We start from the raw sequence: 13,717 nt of genomic DNA, 5'->3' as shown, positions 1-13,717 counted from the left end.
GCACCGCAGTTATGAGGAAGAGAGGATTTAATCTCGAGTTCCGTTTAAGTCGTATAACCAACATCCACACCGCCAGGTCATTTGTGTGTGAAATTAGCGAGGAGATTCCCACCACAGCCCTCCGAGGCAAACGCTCGCACGCTCCCACACACACACACACACCGGTGGAGATAAACCCCAAGGACGACACTGATTTTCGCTCCGCAAGTCACAACCTAAACAAGCTCCCGGGCACCTGCGGCGAAACGTCGGACACCGTGTGCCGGTGTTGGTGCGCGGTAGAACCAACGGCACCCCCCCCCCCCCCAGACATCACGAGCGCGGAGAGCCACGCAGCAATGGCACAATAACGACGAGATCGACTCATCAATGTGCTGCGCAGTGCATAACGTGACCAACACCATTCCGTTTTGGTTATCAATCAGCCCGCGTCCCTAAGGCACCGCAACACTTGAGACAAGTCTTGAAATATAAATAAATAAATTGTTTCTCCGACACAAGGTCTGAATCTATTCGCAAGGGATACACACTGCTCCAGACAGTCTCTCTGCGCGATTAGCCACATTTGGGGGGGGGGGGAGTGGGTGACCTTCCCTCGCGTGTTTTGGAGGTATGACTTTTTTTTTCTTCTCCCTTTCCAGTGACCGTAAAATTATAATTTTAACTCCCAGTAGCATTCTCTCCGCGATTTAGAGTGGGATTCGGAGTGAGATAACCGAATGCTTTTTACAATAGGATAGACACCAGGATATTACATTTTAAATATTATTTTAAGAAATTAAAAACATCCCCGTAAGATAATGTTTTATCGTTTAATATTTCATTTTTAGGATTTCAACGACAGAATAGAATATCAGACACAGTTGCAGTAACACACAAACAACAACAACTGGGTGACACGCACGAACTCACGGTGTCACCCCTTCTGTGCACGAGGGCAACACCGAGCGATGACAAAAGAGAAAAGGACAGAGAGAATAATGGAATTAGCAAGGCGCGTCGAGCAAAGAGTGTAAGTGAAATGTGAAGGTGAGATCGAGTAAGGGAGTCAAGGCAGATGCAAATCAACACAGGTTGAACAAGTTATTTTTTACACCACCAATTCCATGAACTTCATTTTATTTGGCAGAGTATAAAAAAGGACAAATATGAAAAAAAGGTGGATAGAGAAAATGTAAAAAATTTGTTTTATTGTTGTTGCAAAAATCTGATAAAGTAACGTTTAGATTTTGTTTTATAACGAATTGGACTTGAAACACAAATGCCAGCAGCCTTCATCAATTCCCGTCTTGGAGGATTCATGAACATCAATAAACACACGAAAGCTTGCACCAATCACAGCCTATCACAACCACGACACACGCTACACACAACACGCATGAGCCACTGATGTAAATCCGAGTAATGTTCCAGCTGGGCATCGGTAGATGACTCAGAGTCCACGCCGTGCTTGTCAATTTAAACTCTACTCGTACGGCAGGGTCACCCTCATGTTGCAAATCAGTTTCATGTCTGAAAGTGCTAAACACCTAAACCATATGCCGTGCACCCATCATTAGTGAACCGAGTAATTGGCCTCCTGTGGTGGAGCGTGACACGGCGAAAGTTCGTTACTGGCTTTGCAATACGGCGTCGGACGCCGAGGAGGAAGATTCTATCGAGAACACTATATCGTCGTGATAATTTTATTGTTTTATATTTGTATTATTGTATTGTGTCCCTTCTACGTGACTTTACCGAAAGAACCAAGAATATGAATCCCTGCAGTCACGAAGCTTTAAATCAAAATTTAAAAAATGTTAGTGTTGTTTACCGCCTCTGTCAAGTTCTGCAGGGTGTGTTAGGGCTGCATTATTTTGTTAATTACCAGGATGTAATTCTCACCATTGGCAGATCTGTCAAGTTACCAATAGGAACGTCACATTTACGTAGAGTAGCACTGCACATTCTAAATGCTTTCAACATTCACGCTCCACGCTTAATATTCACTCCGATTCTATTGACTGCAAATTTACGCCAGAGCGATTGATATATATTATCGGTACGTGAATAGCCGTTGTTATTCTTACGTATCTTGCTATTGCTTATGTATTAAAAATACGAAAACTCCGCTTAATTTCGATGTTTTTAATACATATATGTATAATTTAAAAGCCCGATTATGCGGGCTTTATTTTAAATTAATTATATGTTTGCTGAGCACAGATATATGTGGCGAAAAAAATGCTCGTGAGGTGAAAAATAGAACGAGAAATTTAATATATTTAAATTGTTTGCACCAACACGCCGGCTTGATATTAGCGATGACATGTACACTCTTAATTAAGCTCCGACTTAATTTCGTGCATTATTAATGTTATGTAAAGGTTTATTTTTATCGGTCTCCTTATGTTGTGCGAATCTGCATTTTACACAATAAAAAAAACACAGTTCCACGTCGGGGAAATCCTACTAAGGATTAAACTATCGCAATTCTTTGCGCGCACGCTATGTTCAACCGAAATCTAATTATTCCTTGGGACCGCTTCCTGCTCCTTGTTGTGAAGAAAAAAATCCTTGCAAAGCGTGCAATTCCCAAGGAAGGAAGCATCAGGAAGTTGTTGGAAAAACAGTCGTCCCAATCAGGTAGATCATAACGAGCTCGCAATGCCTCCCATGGCATCACCACCGAAGCTCGTCAACACGCAAGGACAATGTGAGACACAGGTGTTCCATTTGGCACGCAAAACCCTCTGCTTTTGGAGCCTTTCCCAAAAATGCTCCCTGCCACCTGGCTAACAGCGTGGAGCCAGCTTGAATATTAAAATTATATATAATAAATGAACCTGCCATATATTAACCGTTCAAATTATTCCGGTTAAGAAGGCTGTTCGACATTCATTGTTGCCGTGACCCATCCCGTAGATAAAAAGGGCACTTTTAACAAATCTATAAATGGGATTTTTTTTAAGGTGTAAGCAGAGATGAGCTGGTGAGAAATCAGCGACGTGGTTCTCTTTCCTGACGAAATGAAAAAAAACCGCAACCGATCCTCGCGAAAAGACTCATTCTCATTATTAATTGTAAATCGTTTCTTAACAGCGGCTTTCTGATGTTTTTTTTGGAGGGCAAGACGCCGACCATGCTCCGAGGATAATGAGCGTGTCACTTTGCTTTTGATTGGAAGACCCTCGGCGAGTTTCAGAAGCTGCCCTTGTGAGCAACGCGTGGAGGCCACGGGGTGTGCATGAAGGGGGAGTCCGGATTTCACGAGGAGCCGGCCACGATTTTTGGGTATAAAACAGAAGGGGAAAAAAACCCCGGTGGAGCGTTGCGGGTGGAGGGGGGTAGAAGGGGGTGGAGTGTTGGATCCCCCCCTCCACTCCCAAAAAAAAAAAGCAACGGGGTCCAGAAGAACTAAATCCTTTTCCGTGTGGTTTGGCACCGGAGGACATTGCCCGCGCCAGAGGTGCTATGATTAATTAGCCAAAGAAAACGACACGCGTCGTGTCATCTTTCGTCTCGACGGCTCGCGCGAGCCACTTTGCTCGCAACGCCGGCGCTGGTTTGTCGGCGAATCGCCGAGCGGACTTTTCCGAAACAGTCTCTGGTTACCGTTAGAACGCGCAACAACAATACTGTGCTACTACTGATACTGCTATAGTAATGACGTTTACATTCTAATTAATGCATTACAGCCTCCACCCCCCCCCCTGCATAGGCAGAGATATTTTCAATGACGTAAAATAAACGTTAGTGGAGAAACGTAACAAAAGTGTGCACAACATGAGGTGTTACTACTGGGGCAAATATCGATAACGTCGTTGAAATGAATGCGCGCTCCGGCATTTAACGGGCGAAAGCAAGGACATTTTTGACAAGGTAAGGAGAAGGAAACGTTAGTCGGGAAGTGAATTTATTCGTTCTTGTTACGTCGTGCGGAGTAAGGTTTGAACAAAAATTAAAACAAGTGAGATGAAAATAACGTAGCGCGACACGTGCGCGAGCAATAGCGCAAACTCGATCGCAGCGAGTCGCCGAGCGATAATCTCCAAGCGAAAACAACGTTGTCAGAAGGATGTCTGATGACCGGAGGTAGATTACAAAGACGAGGAACCTACTGGTAATGACCTTCCACATGTTCTTCTCGTCTTCGTGGACTTGAACAAACGTTGATTTATTTTTTTGGTCAAAAATTAACAAGAAGCTCCCCCTATCTTCTTTAAACAAATCGCCATTCATTTGCGAATCACTTTCTCACGAAGACGCCAAGGTGCATTTGAGTTGCAGGTAAACATCGGCTGGGGAGGAGGGGGGGGGGGGCACGGAGTGATGGCTTAGTGGTTAGCGCTGGTAACCTGAGTTTGAATACGCAGCCACAGCAAGCATCAGTTGGTGAACGATATCTGAGCCCCCGGTACTGGACTAACCGCTAAACCAAATCCACACTGGCCGGCATATGCATGTAGGTACGCTGAACTTCTTTCGCACCGTACGTAGTAGCCAAATGTGCTTATCGGAGGTGAGGTATGGCGAAACAGTACTCATCGCCAGCAATACTCCGTTTGGAAGGTCGTCGTCTGGTAGTGAATTGGCAAATGGGGGGGGGGGGGGGGGGCTGTAGATTTATTGTCACTAATTATAAACGTGCACCGACGTCGCGATGCCTCGAGCCGACGATCTGTCCAAACGTCAACGCGTTTGGACCGGACGAAGCAAAAAGCAGCCACGCTCGTAGCCTTGTATTATTCTTCTGGAGGTTTTGGCAAAAAATTGGTCATTCATTTTGCACAGATTGCATCCATAATTTAAACAAACACATGCACTCACAAGGAGAGCAACACAATATGCATGTTGACATGAATAATTTTGCTTTGCAATTTGCCGCCTCGAAGCACAGTTATCAGTTATTATTTAATATCATCTTAATTTTGTTGGTTTACTTTGATCAGCCACTTTAAAAAGTTGAGTTCCCCCCCCCCCCTCCCACTGCGTTCTAATTCCAGACTTTTAAATCGGCGTTAGTACAGCGGCTATCACTCGCTCTCCCTGGACCTTTTCACCCTCTTACGTAACACATTTCTCCCCAAAACGTTAAACGCTCACTCGTATTATCGTTGTTGTTTCAATTGCCTTCGACGGCCGTTTCCTAAATTATCAGCAACCGGCAACGCTGCCCTCGATGACAACGAACTTTGAATAAAAACAACGGCGAGTTAAGCGCTGCGAGATGGCGTTCGCAAACGCCGAGGTCGCTCGATGAAAAACGCGGGACACAAAAATAAACCTGCCAAGCGCCCACAGAAGTATGGAAAGATGCACGCTCAGAATCACATTGAGTTGCCGATGGAGGAGCACATGGACGCGAGAACATACGCGCGTTTGATGACATCACCCAAACTTTGATACGACGGTCAAGACAAATAACAGAGCGGCGGCCAAGGAATGGAAGGCACGAGAAAAGACTTCTGCCGAGGAGATGAGAGTGGGGAAATTAGTGTTTGTGCAGGTGCTAGGCAGAATAATACGTTCATTTCAAACCATGAGAGGTGGCAGCGGCTTGGGGTAGTGGGGGGGGGTTAATCTATCAGTGCAGCAGTGGATTATCCATGGTTGATGATGATGACGATCACGCAAAGCAAAAGCGGCTGGCAACCACCTATCCGGTAGCACTCGCATTGCGTTTCACGCAAGCTACGCGCGGCAGAAGCTGGGAAAAGTTGGGCCAGGCTGTGGGCAGATGGGTTGACGTCCTGGCAATTACGCGGGAATTGAGGAACCTCCCCCACCACCCCCCCCCCGTGAGGATGGCGTCAGACCAGTGATGGCAGAGGACGCATTGCTCTTCCTGCTCGGGTGGTGGTGGTGGTGGGGGGGAAGTTACCCAGGTGCACAATGAATGAAGGTTACTCATAACCTCGGTAACATTCACGTCAAAAGACCTAATTCAATAAATCATTCTCTCTCTCTCCTTCTTAAAAAAAAACAGGGGGAGTAACAGCGCACGCTGTCAAAAAAATAAATATGGATTCTCAACATCGGCGCTGCGACCGGGGGAGGAGAGAATCTCCAGAGACGGGTCGCTACGGCAAGGCTCACCGACCGACTTACGCCAAACTAGCGGAGCGAGCGCGCCGCACGCAAAGACGCAAGCGGCACGCTTTGGTTATTCACCGTCACCGTTACTGCTTCACCGGGAGTAGGCCTACTGAGCTATGTGGCTCGTTGTCCGAAGCGACCTGGCCGCAAATGATAGCTCAGCAAAGTGGCGCTTCGTGTGGACATCTGTAGCAGCCAAATACTCTAAAACGCACCACCGATTCTAAATGAGGAGGAAAAAACCAGAGGACCCGGAGAAAAAAATCCACGCAACCACGGGGAGAGACATGCAAACTCCAAATATACAGCAGCAGGCGTCAGGGTTGGGATCGAACCCATACCCTCCTGTATACCAGGTGTGGTCGAGCGGCATAGAGAGATGGATTGTGCTTCAAAAGTAGCTCAAAGTAAGAAAAAAAAACGACAGATCGTTGTTCGTTGTGTGGAGTTCAGGTAACCTGACAGGGCAACCTGTTTACAAGAAGCCAAGGTGGTTGGTGGGAATTTGGCATAAAGCCCCCAACCTATACCCGGCCAGTGTCAAAACAAGGTAAAGTGGTCTCCTGCTCACACGAAGCGGTGATCATCTACTACTTAAAGCCATTGGTGGACATTCCACATAACCATGGCAGGGGCGGGTCTACCCACACAACAACCACTGATGAATCTCCCACAAAGTGGTACTTATTTTATCGACGCCGGAGGGATGATGAGACGAGCGAACCCCCAAAACGAGCATTCCGACTGCGCGCCACTCGTTCTTCCGCTGAGCCTCGACTTATTTAGAAGCGACACGCGACGCGATGCGGGTTTCAGCGGAGTGCCTTCCACAGGGTGGCATGTCCTGCAACCGCTTGCGTCGCACGAGCATTGGCAACGAGCATTGAGTTCCGACAAGAGGCAGATGCCGGAGGCCCTCGGGACGCGAGAGCTCTGCCACAGGCGTCTGACAGGCGTTGAAGGCCTGAGAGAGTTGGTCACTCATTTGCCCAGTCCACTTCCCATCAGCTGTCGAGAATAATTTGCGGGCATTGGGCAGAGTCCCACGTCGTAGAGACGGAGCGGCAAGCAAGGCAGCGTAAATTCGGGGGCAGCCAAAGTTTCGTTTAGGGGGTGGGGGGGGGGGGGGGGATAAAATGTTGATATCAGTAAATATGCGAGTATTACATTAGTTGATGATTTCCACACGGAACAAGGCGTTTATGCAGCAGTTGTCGAAAATTGCCCGATAACAACGCTGCTGTCGAAGAAGATTACGATAATAACGTTGGTGGTGACAATAATAATGATAACAACAGTAGTACCTTATTTCTAATCGCAAACAGCACGAGCGAATACGAATCCGTGAAAAGTATGGACGAATCAACGAAACGACGTGTGTGTTTTTTTTTGTTAGCCCGCAGAATGAGGAATTCGCCGACCTCTCTCTGCATAACCGTGCCCTTTATGAGTTTCACGATGACCATGTGATACGCATTTGCCTCGTCGCTGGACGCACTTCTCTGCGTGCGCACGCGGCAGCAGCGGCAGCGAAAGCTTTACAAGGAGAGGGATACAGCGTCGTGTCCCACGCTAATGTAAACTTGGCGACAAACAGAGCGGTCATCTCAAAAAGATTCCATGTTCGGCGTTACATATTTATCTACTTAGTTGTAATTACTTCAACGTGTAGTAGACGTGCTCTGACCATGATACTCAAAGAATATATCACGTGCATCGGATGAGTAATAAAAATATATATATTACAAATATATAAATAAATACAGCTGCTAATGCTATGGTCCACTTACAGAGAAAACATTCTCTTCAAGCTTAGAAAGAAAAAACACCGGCCTTGACTCAGGCCAAAATATCATGACCAATTAGATCCCAAGATGCTGGTAATAAGAATATTTTTGGCTCAGCGATGGAGGAACGATCCCCAGGGTTTGTGAGTTGATAATGCTGTGACCTTGTGATTTTGAACCGAGAAATGCACAGGATCTCCTGAACAAAAACATACAATCACAGGCCTGGGCTGACCGGCCCTGCCAATGACAGTTGATTAAAGGTTTCCAAATGCTCTGGAGACCTATTGCAAACCACTGGATCCCATACAAATTTTGAAAATGCATTCCCCTAAAACTCTCTCGGGACTTTTGTACAAAAAGGATCGTTACGTTTTAGATAATCTTTCTCTGTCAAGATATTAAGTGTCCCCTCCTTTGTTGTTTGTAATTCGTAAACGATGATAATTAAGACGCAAAGTTTTAGGCGACGTTAAAATCAACAAGTTGCACAAATTAACAAGCGGCGAGTAATTTGCTTTGAAAGCAAGGCGATCTGTATACCGATAAGCTTCTGAAAACAAAACCACCATACTAAATGAGTCGCTATCAAATGAAATTGGCTGTGAAATGCAGGAGGCTGTGATGATATCGGGCCCAGTACGGACACCTCCAACTTGTGTTCCTTGTTACCAACCGTTCAATTATACTCCACACTTTGACTTCAAATAAAAAAAAACACATGTGATTGACCGTACAATGCGTGCGAGTATTTATGAAAAATCCTATCAAACAATCGCGAGAATGTTCGGTGTCAGTCTGCTACCCTGAACCCACTACTCAGGCCGTCACGTGGTTGAGCAAGGCGCAAGTCACATGACGATACTTTTTTTTACAAATTATAATCACAGCTTTTAAACATTTTTATCATGAGGAATCGCAAATATGCGGTGTGTGTATATGTATACACACACATGTGCATTCATGCAACCATATGTACATATATATGGCAACAGATAACCACTTTGTGGGGAAGTCGACAGTGGGTTGTTCGTTAACGACGATTCCCAAATGAGGCATAAGTGACAACATGTGTCGTTGCAATGTGCACGCAATTTACACGCGTGTTAATTAGAGGTTAATGATTCGGCGTGCATTTGGCTGGGTGCGCTTAGTGGTGGAAGAGCGAGTGAGCGGCTCAGTCCATCGTCCCTCGAGGGTCGATAAAAGTAGAACCACTTTGTGGAAAAGTCAACGGGTGGGATGTCCTGTGTTGTCGCCTAAACCCCTGCCATAGGAAGGTGGAATTTCCACCACTGCCTCAGGGCTGTGAATAGAAGATGAGACCCACCCTCAATGTTCGTTTTGGGCAGCGAATTCTCTTTTGACTGCACGGATACGTGCACGCGCACGTAGGATGCACACGTAAATAAATGGAACGCCTTAAATGTATCGCTTTTCTTTTCTTCTATCGTGGTCGGGGGAAAAAAGAACCTTCACGTAATTGTGACTTTTAACAGAAGCCAACGATTTTAGACACACGGCTCTGCACAGCAGGTACATCAAATTTACATTTCCAAGGCATTTTTTGGTGTTGAGCTTCTAAGAACTCGTGGCTACTGAAACACAGAGGTAGGTACTCTTTTCTTTATACATTGTTTTACCCGTACACGGCAAATGGAGGTGTGGACAGTGTGACTTAAGCCTCTGAGAACAATGTGGGCGATTTTCGATTTTGGCGTGTTGGGAGGCTTCCGCGGAGTGGCCTATGTGCCAGCTAATGATGGGCCACATTTGTGAGCCAAGTGTATTAATTATGGGGTGGAGAAAGACGGTCCCCATACAGCGAATCCCAGGGAACCTTCGCCTGCCGGCACACGGCAGGGACACGGGCGCTTTGCAACGAAACTTGCTGCGTAATGAGCCAAACTACATACGCTAAAAAAAAAGAATTTCTGTACGTATATATATGCGCGCACACACACGCGCACGCGCTTGTCCTTCATTAGCGGCATTAAAGATGGGAACGTACGATAAAACTGACCACTGTGGGGGCACCTTTAAATATTGCACGCGTTGAAGAGCGAAGAGCGTATTTCTTAAATGAATAAAAATTGTGCTTATCTGCTTACGTTTTGCCAAATTGCATTTGTTTGCATTAAATGTGTTTTCCCTTCTGAGTCCTTTTTAGAAAGAATTTGAAACGCGTTGACAATTTAGGCAGGGGTAATATATGCCCGTATGCATGTTCGAATTTACACATTTGGTTTTGTGACCGATATTTTAATGATTTTCTAGCAAACATTTAAAATAGCCCGATTCATATCTGTAATAAACATAGACTAGCTTACACAGGAATATTTCAACAAAATAGTATTCGATTAATATAATTGAGATCGATTAAATGTAATGGTTTATGGTTAGCAACACGTTAAAGCGCGTCATGTAAAATAAGGAATAATTTAAATACAGTCAATATTCTGCGACGTATACCACGCTACAATAAATAATTCCGGCGAAAAAATGTTAACAGCGTTCATTACAAAAGAAAAAAATAACCTCAAAATAAAACCATTCACGCCGAATTAAGCGCCCTTAATTGATCCAGATGCCAATCGCAATTTTTCAACAAAAATTGTCACGAAAAAAACCCCGATGCACTCGCGCAAAACGCCAAAAAAAAATCCGCTTCGAAAGTTACCAAAACATCTGTTTTCTTTCTCTCTCTCGTTTCGCCACCGTACCGCTCCGAATCAGAAAACACTTTCGGCGAGGCGGAACGATTACCTGCACGAGTACGCACGTGAGCAGCGGCAGCAGCAGCAGCAGTAGCGGCAGCAGCAGGGAGGAGGGAAGAAGGGAAGAGCTCCGTCAGCCTTGGGAACGCGCCGCAGTTCTCGTTACCCACCAGGTCAGGCTCAGCGACATTTCACTCAACAACAACAACAAAAACAACAAAAAACTCCACGGCCATCGGCGGCTGCGTCTGCGGCGGCTGTGGTAGCTGCTGCTGCTGCAGCGGCTCCAGACGGCGGCTGCTGAACCCTGAGAGAGATCGCTTCCTCGGCGATCTGCCGACGCGACACGCTCATCACATCTGGCCCATTAGCAGCAAGCAAGCGCACGCCACCGCCGCCGCCGCCGTAACCCCCCCCCCCCGCTCCACAATTAGCCCATCTCTTTAAATGGTGCTCTATGTGTTTCTTTAATTATTTAGCGAGAACAAATTTTTGGTTCCCATTTAATTATTATATTATTTCGTTTCTCTCCAGATTTTTACTCGCACTCCCCACTCCCCCCCCCCCAGTTTTTTTGTATTTCCTCTTCTTCCGTAACCCCCACTCGCGCCCGTCCGTCCGTCCGGACGTGCCCCGCTAATTCGCTCGCTCTCCTCCCCTTACCCCGGGGCTTGCCCCAGCAGCCCCGTGTGCCGCGGGCGAACGCGACGACGACGGCGAGGAGGAGGATAAGTTTTCCGCGCGCGCCGACGCGAGGTGAGCCTCGCCTCGCCACCCGAACTGCAGCGTTGGCGAAATAGTAGCGCAAAGATGGAAATTTATCGCACGCACACATTGAACGCGGGCGTCGTCCTCGGGTTTGTCAAAAAAAAAAAGCCATGACTAGGCAAATGAGAATGAAACAATTACTGTACGAGCAGCCGCGCCGTATAAATCCTGCCCGACTTTGTGCGGTGGGCGACAGCGTTGATTATTTTTTATGCATCATGAGCTGGAAATGACCTTCATGGCTTACTCAACCGCCCCAGAAGATCGCCTGTCCGACACCCGTGCCTCGCACCCCTCTGACTGACTCGGCTCAAGACTGACTAAACTGGTTTTGCAAAGGGGGGGAAAAAAACCCCTAACAACGCGCAGTCAATTCTGATGAAAAACTCTGCAACAATAGACCAGAGGGCTTCTTTTTAGAACAAAAAAAAAATGTTAAACAAACCAGGCCCTTGAAAAGCAATACTTACAGACGCACACGTAAAATAAAAATCTACAAGCGTATATTTAAAGACTCCCATCTTTGGCGGAATTAATGGATAACAAAACAAACATTGCATCTACACGTCTGAGTTTTGTGAGGTTCATAACCTGACGTTGACTGCATTTGGGAGAGGCTCTGAGCATTTTATTTATCTGATTGGGAACACTTAACACCCCATGCGCCCGGACGAAATGCAGGCTATTGTGCGGGAAGTCCGTTACTAGATCCACTATCCCACAAGAGACATTTGAACCCTTTCTATACAACAAGTGCTACCCTGCCTGAACAGAACGCGTCTTGTGCAACACCGTATGACACCAATAAATCAAGACAATGCACTGCGCAGGGCATTGCATGACGTGGAGCTGAAACTATTGTGACCAGAATTTACACTCGGGCTGGTTTCAGTGCAAAATATTTCTTTTTTGTTTTGGCTCACACAAAAAAAAAGCCAACAAAACATACAAACGAGGCACCCTAAATCATTCCTATTATGGATTACCGCAATTAAAACTATATTCAGTAAATTATCGCCATTAATAACAATAATCAGGACGGAAACCTACCACCATCCAAACATTTCAGATTTCATAGCATTTAAGAAATCATAACACTTAAGATTTCGTTTTTTGTTGTTATTGTTAGAACTCGCCAAAAAACGCTTACACGCAACTCCACAAAAGCCCCTCCGCTGTCTCCCCCCCTCCTCCTGCTTCCCCACCACCACCACCACCAACCTTAAAAAAAAAACTTTTTAAGCCCGTCCAGACAATCTACTCTCTCCCGTCGGAACGACCGTCACAAAAGCCCCCTCCCCCCCACCGCCACCGCCACACATTTACTCTGAAAGGGGCTCTCAATCAATCAGAAAAGTTCGCAGGCTGGCCCAACGACCACCAACCCCACCAACTCCACCACCACCACCTCCCCAACACCATCGCAGCAACAGCAGCAGCGGTAGCAGCAGAGCGCCCGATCCGTGCTGGGTGCGACCACCACAACTTCCCGCACAGCACCAGCAGAGTAATTGCAATCGGGCGAGAGGCAATGAAATTATCTCCTTACCTCCGGTCAGTCTGGTACCCAGACAGGAACCAGCATGGGTCGGCGTCATACAAACTTTGCTCTGTTGGTCTCACTCGCTCTCTCAACTCTCCACTGACTCGTCGCTCGCTCCACTCCCCTGCGGTGTTTTATTCTTTCGCTCCTCTCTACTTTACGTATGTATTTTTTGTTAAACTATCACGCACAACATTTACCACCTATTTGAGAAGTTCTATTTTGAACGTATTACTTTCTGTTGCCGTCACCACGTTTCCATTTGAAACGGCAGCCTTCTTGCCCGAGACGAGCTAAGAACACCCGCGGTCGTCTCCTGCGCCTTGACAGTGAGTGGCTGGCTACAGTGTTACGTGCGCCGAGCTATTTTGTGCTCTTATTTACTCTGCAGTTGGTCCACCCTTGCCCTTGCTGGTCTGCGATTTTTTTTCTCTCTCTCTCTCTCCCCCCTCCCTCTCTTTCCCCTCCTCCACTCTACTCCAACCCCACCCTCACCTCCTGTATTCTATCCACTTTATTTATTATTTGCTCGCTAGCTAAACTCGCTGCTTAGCTAGCTCGCTCGCTCCATCACCTACTTATTTTACGAAGTATTATTATTTTTTATTCCCTCCTTTTCTCTCGTGCGCGCGAGTGCCTGCGCGCGCGCTCGCTGCTGAGGCTCTCCGTAATTAAAGCAAATCGCGCGGTCCGTGTGACTTGTGTTGCTGGTGGGGGGGGGGGGGGTGCGTCTTTTGGCAAGGGAACACAAAATGCAGCCGAGCCCCCCACCTCGCCCCCCCCCACCCCCCCTTCTTGATCGTGGGTGCAAGGTTTGTCTCCAA

The 13,717-nt window shown here is 46.7% G+C and overlaps 2 protein-coding genes across 5 annotated transcripts in view; both read right to left on the bottom strand.

Moving 5' to 3' along the window:
• The window catches only part of LOC133356600 (uncharacterized), a 490,957-nt gene that overhangs the window by 146,306 nt on the left and 330,934 nt on the right, over positions 1–13,717 (bottom strand). The window lies entirely within an intron of this gene.
• Positions 1–13,717, bottom strand: part of LOC133356599 (forkhead box protein P2-like) — a 292,969-nt gene that overhangs the window by 185,326 nt on the left and 93,926 nt on the right. The window contains exon 1 of one of the 3 annotated variants that reach the window (XM_061574214.1): positions 12,900–13,299. The exons of 1 other annotated variant lie outside the window; for it this stretch is intronic. The gene's annotated coding sequence lies outside the window, so the exon portion shown is untranslated. Of the gene's footprint in view, positions 1–10,631; positions 10,771–12,899; positions 13,300–13,717 lie in introns of those variants that run through there. One more of the 3 variants, XM_061574215.1, reaches the window with a different exon arrangement.

This window comes from Lethenteron reissneri, chromosome 54 (genome assembly GCF_015708825.2).
Source record: "Lethenteron reissneri isolate LAM-NWPU_2019-01 chromosome 54, ASM1570882v1, whole genome shotgun sequence".
Lineage (NCBI taxonomy): Eukaryota > Metazoa > Chordata > Hyperoartia > Petromyzontiformes > Petromyzontidae > Lethenteron > Lethenteron reissneri.
Note: the sequence above shows the minus strand (reverse complement) of the source record. Positions and strands in the feature narration are given on the sequence as shown.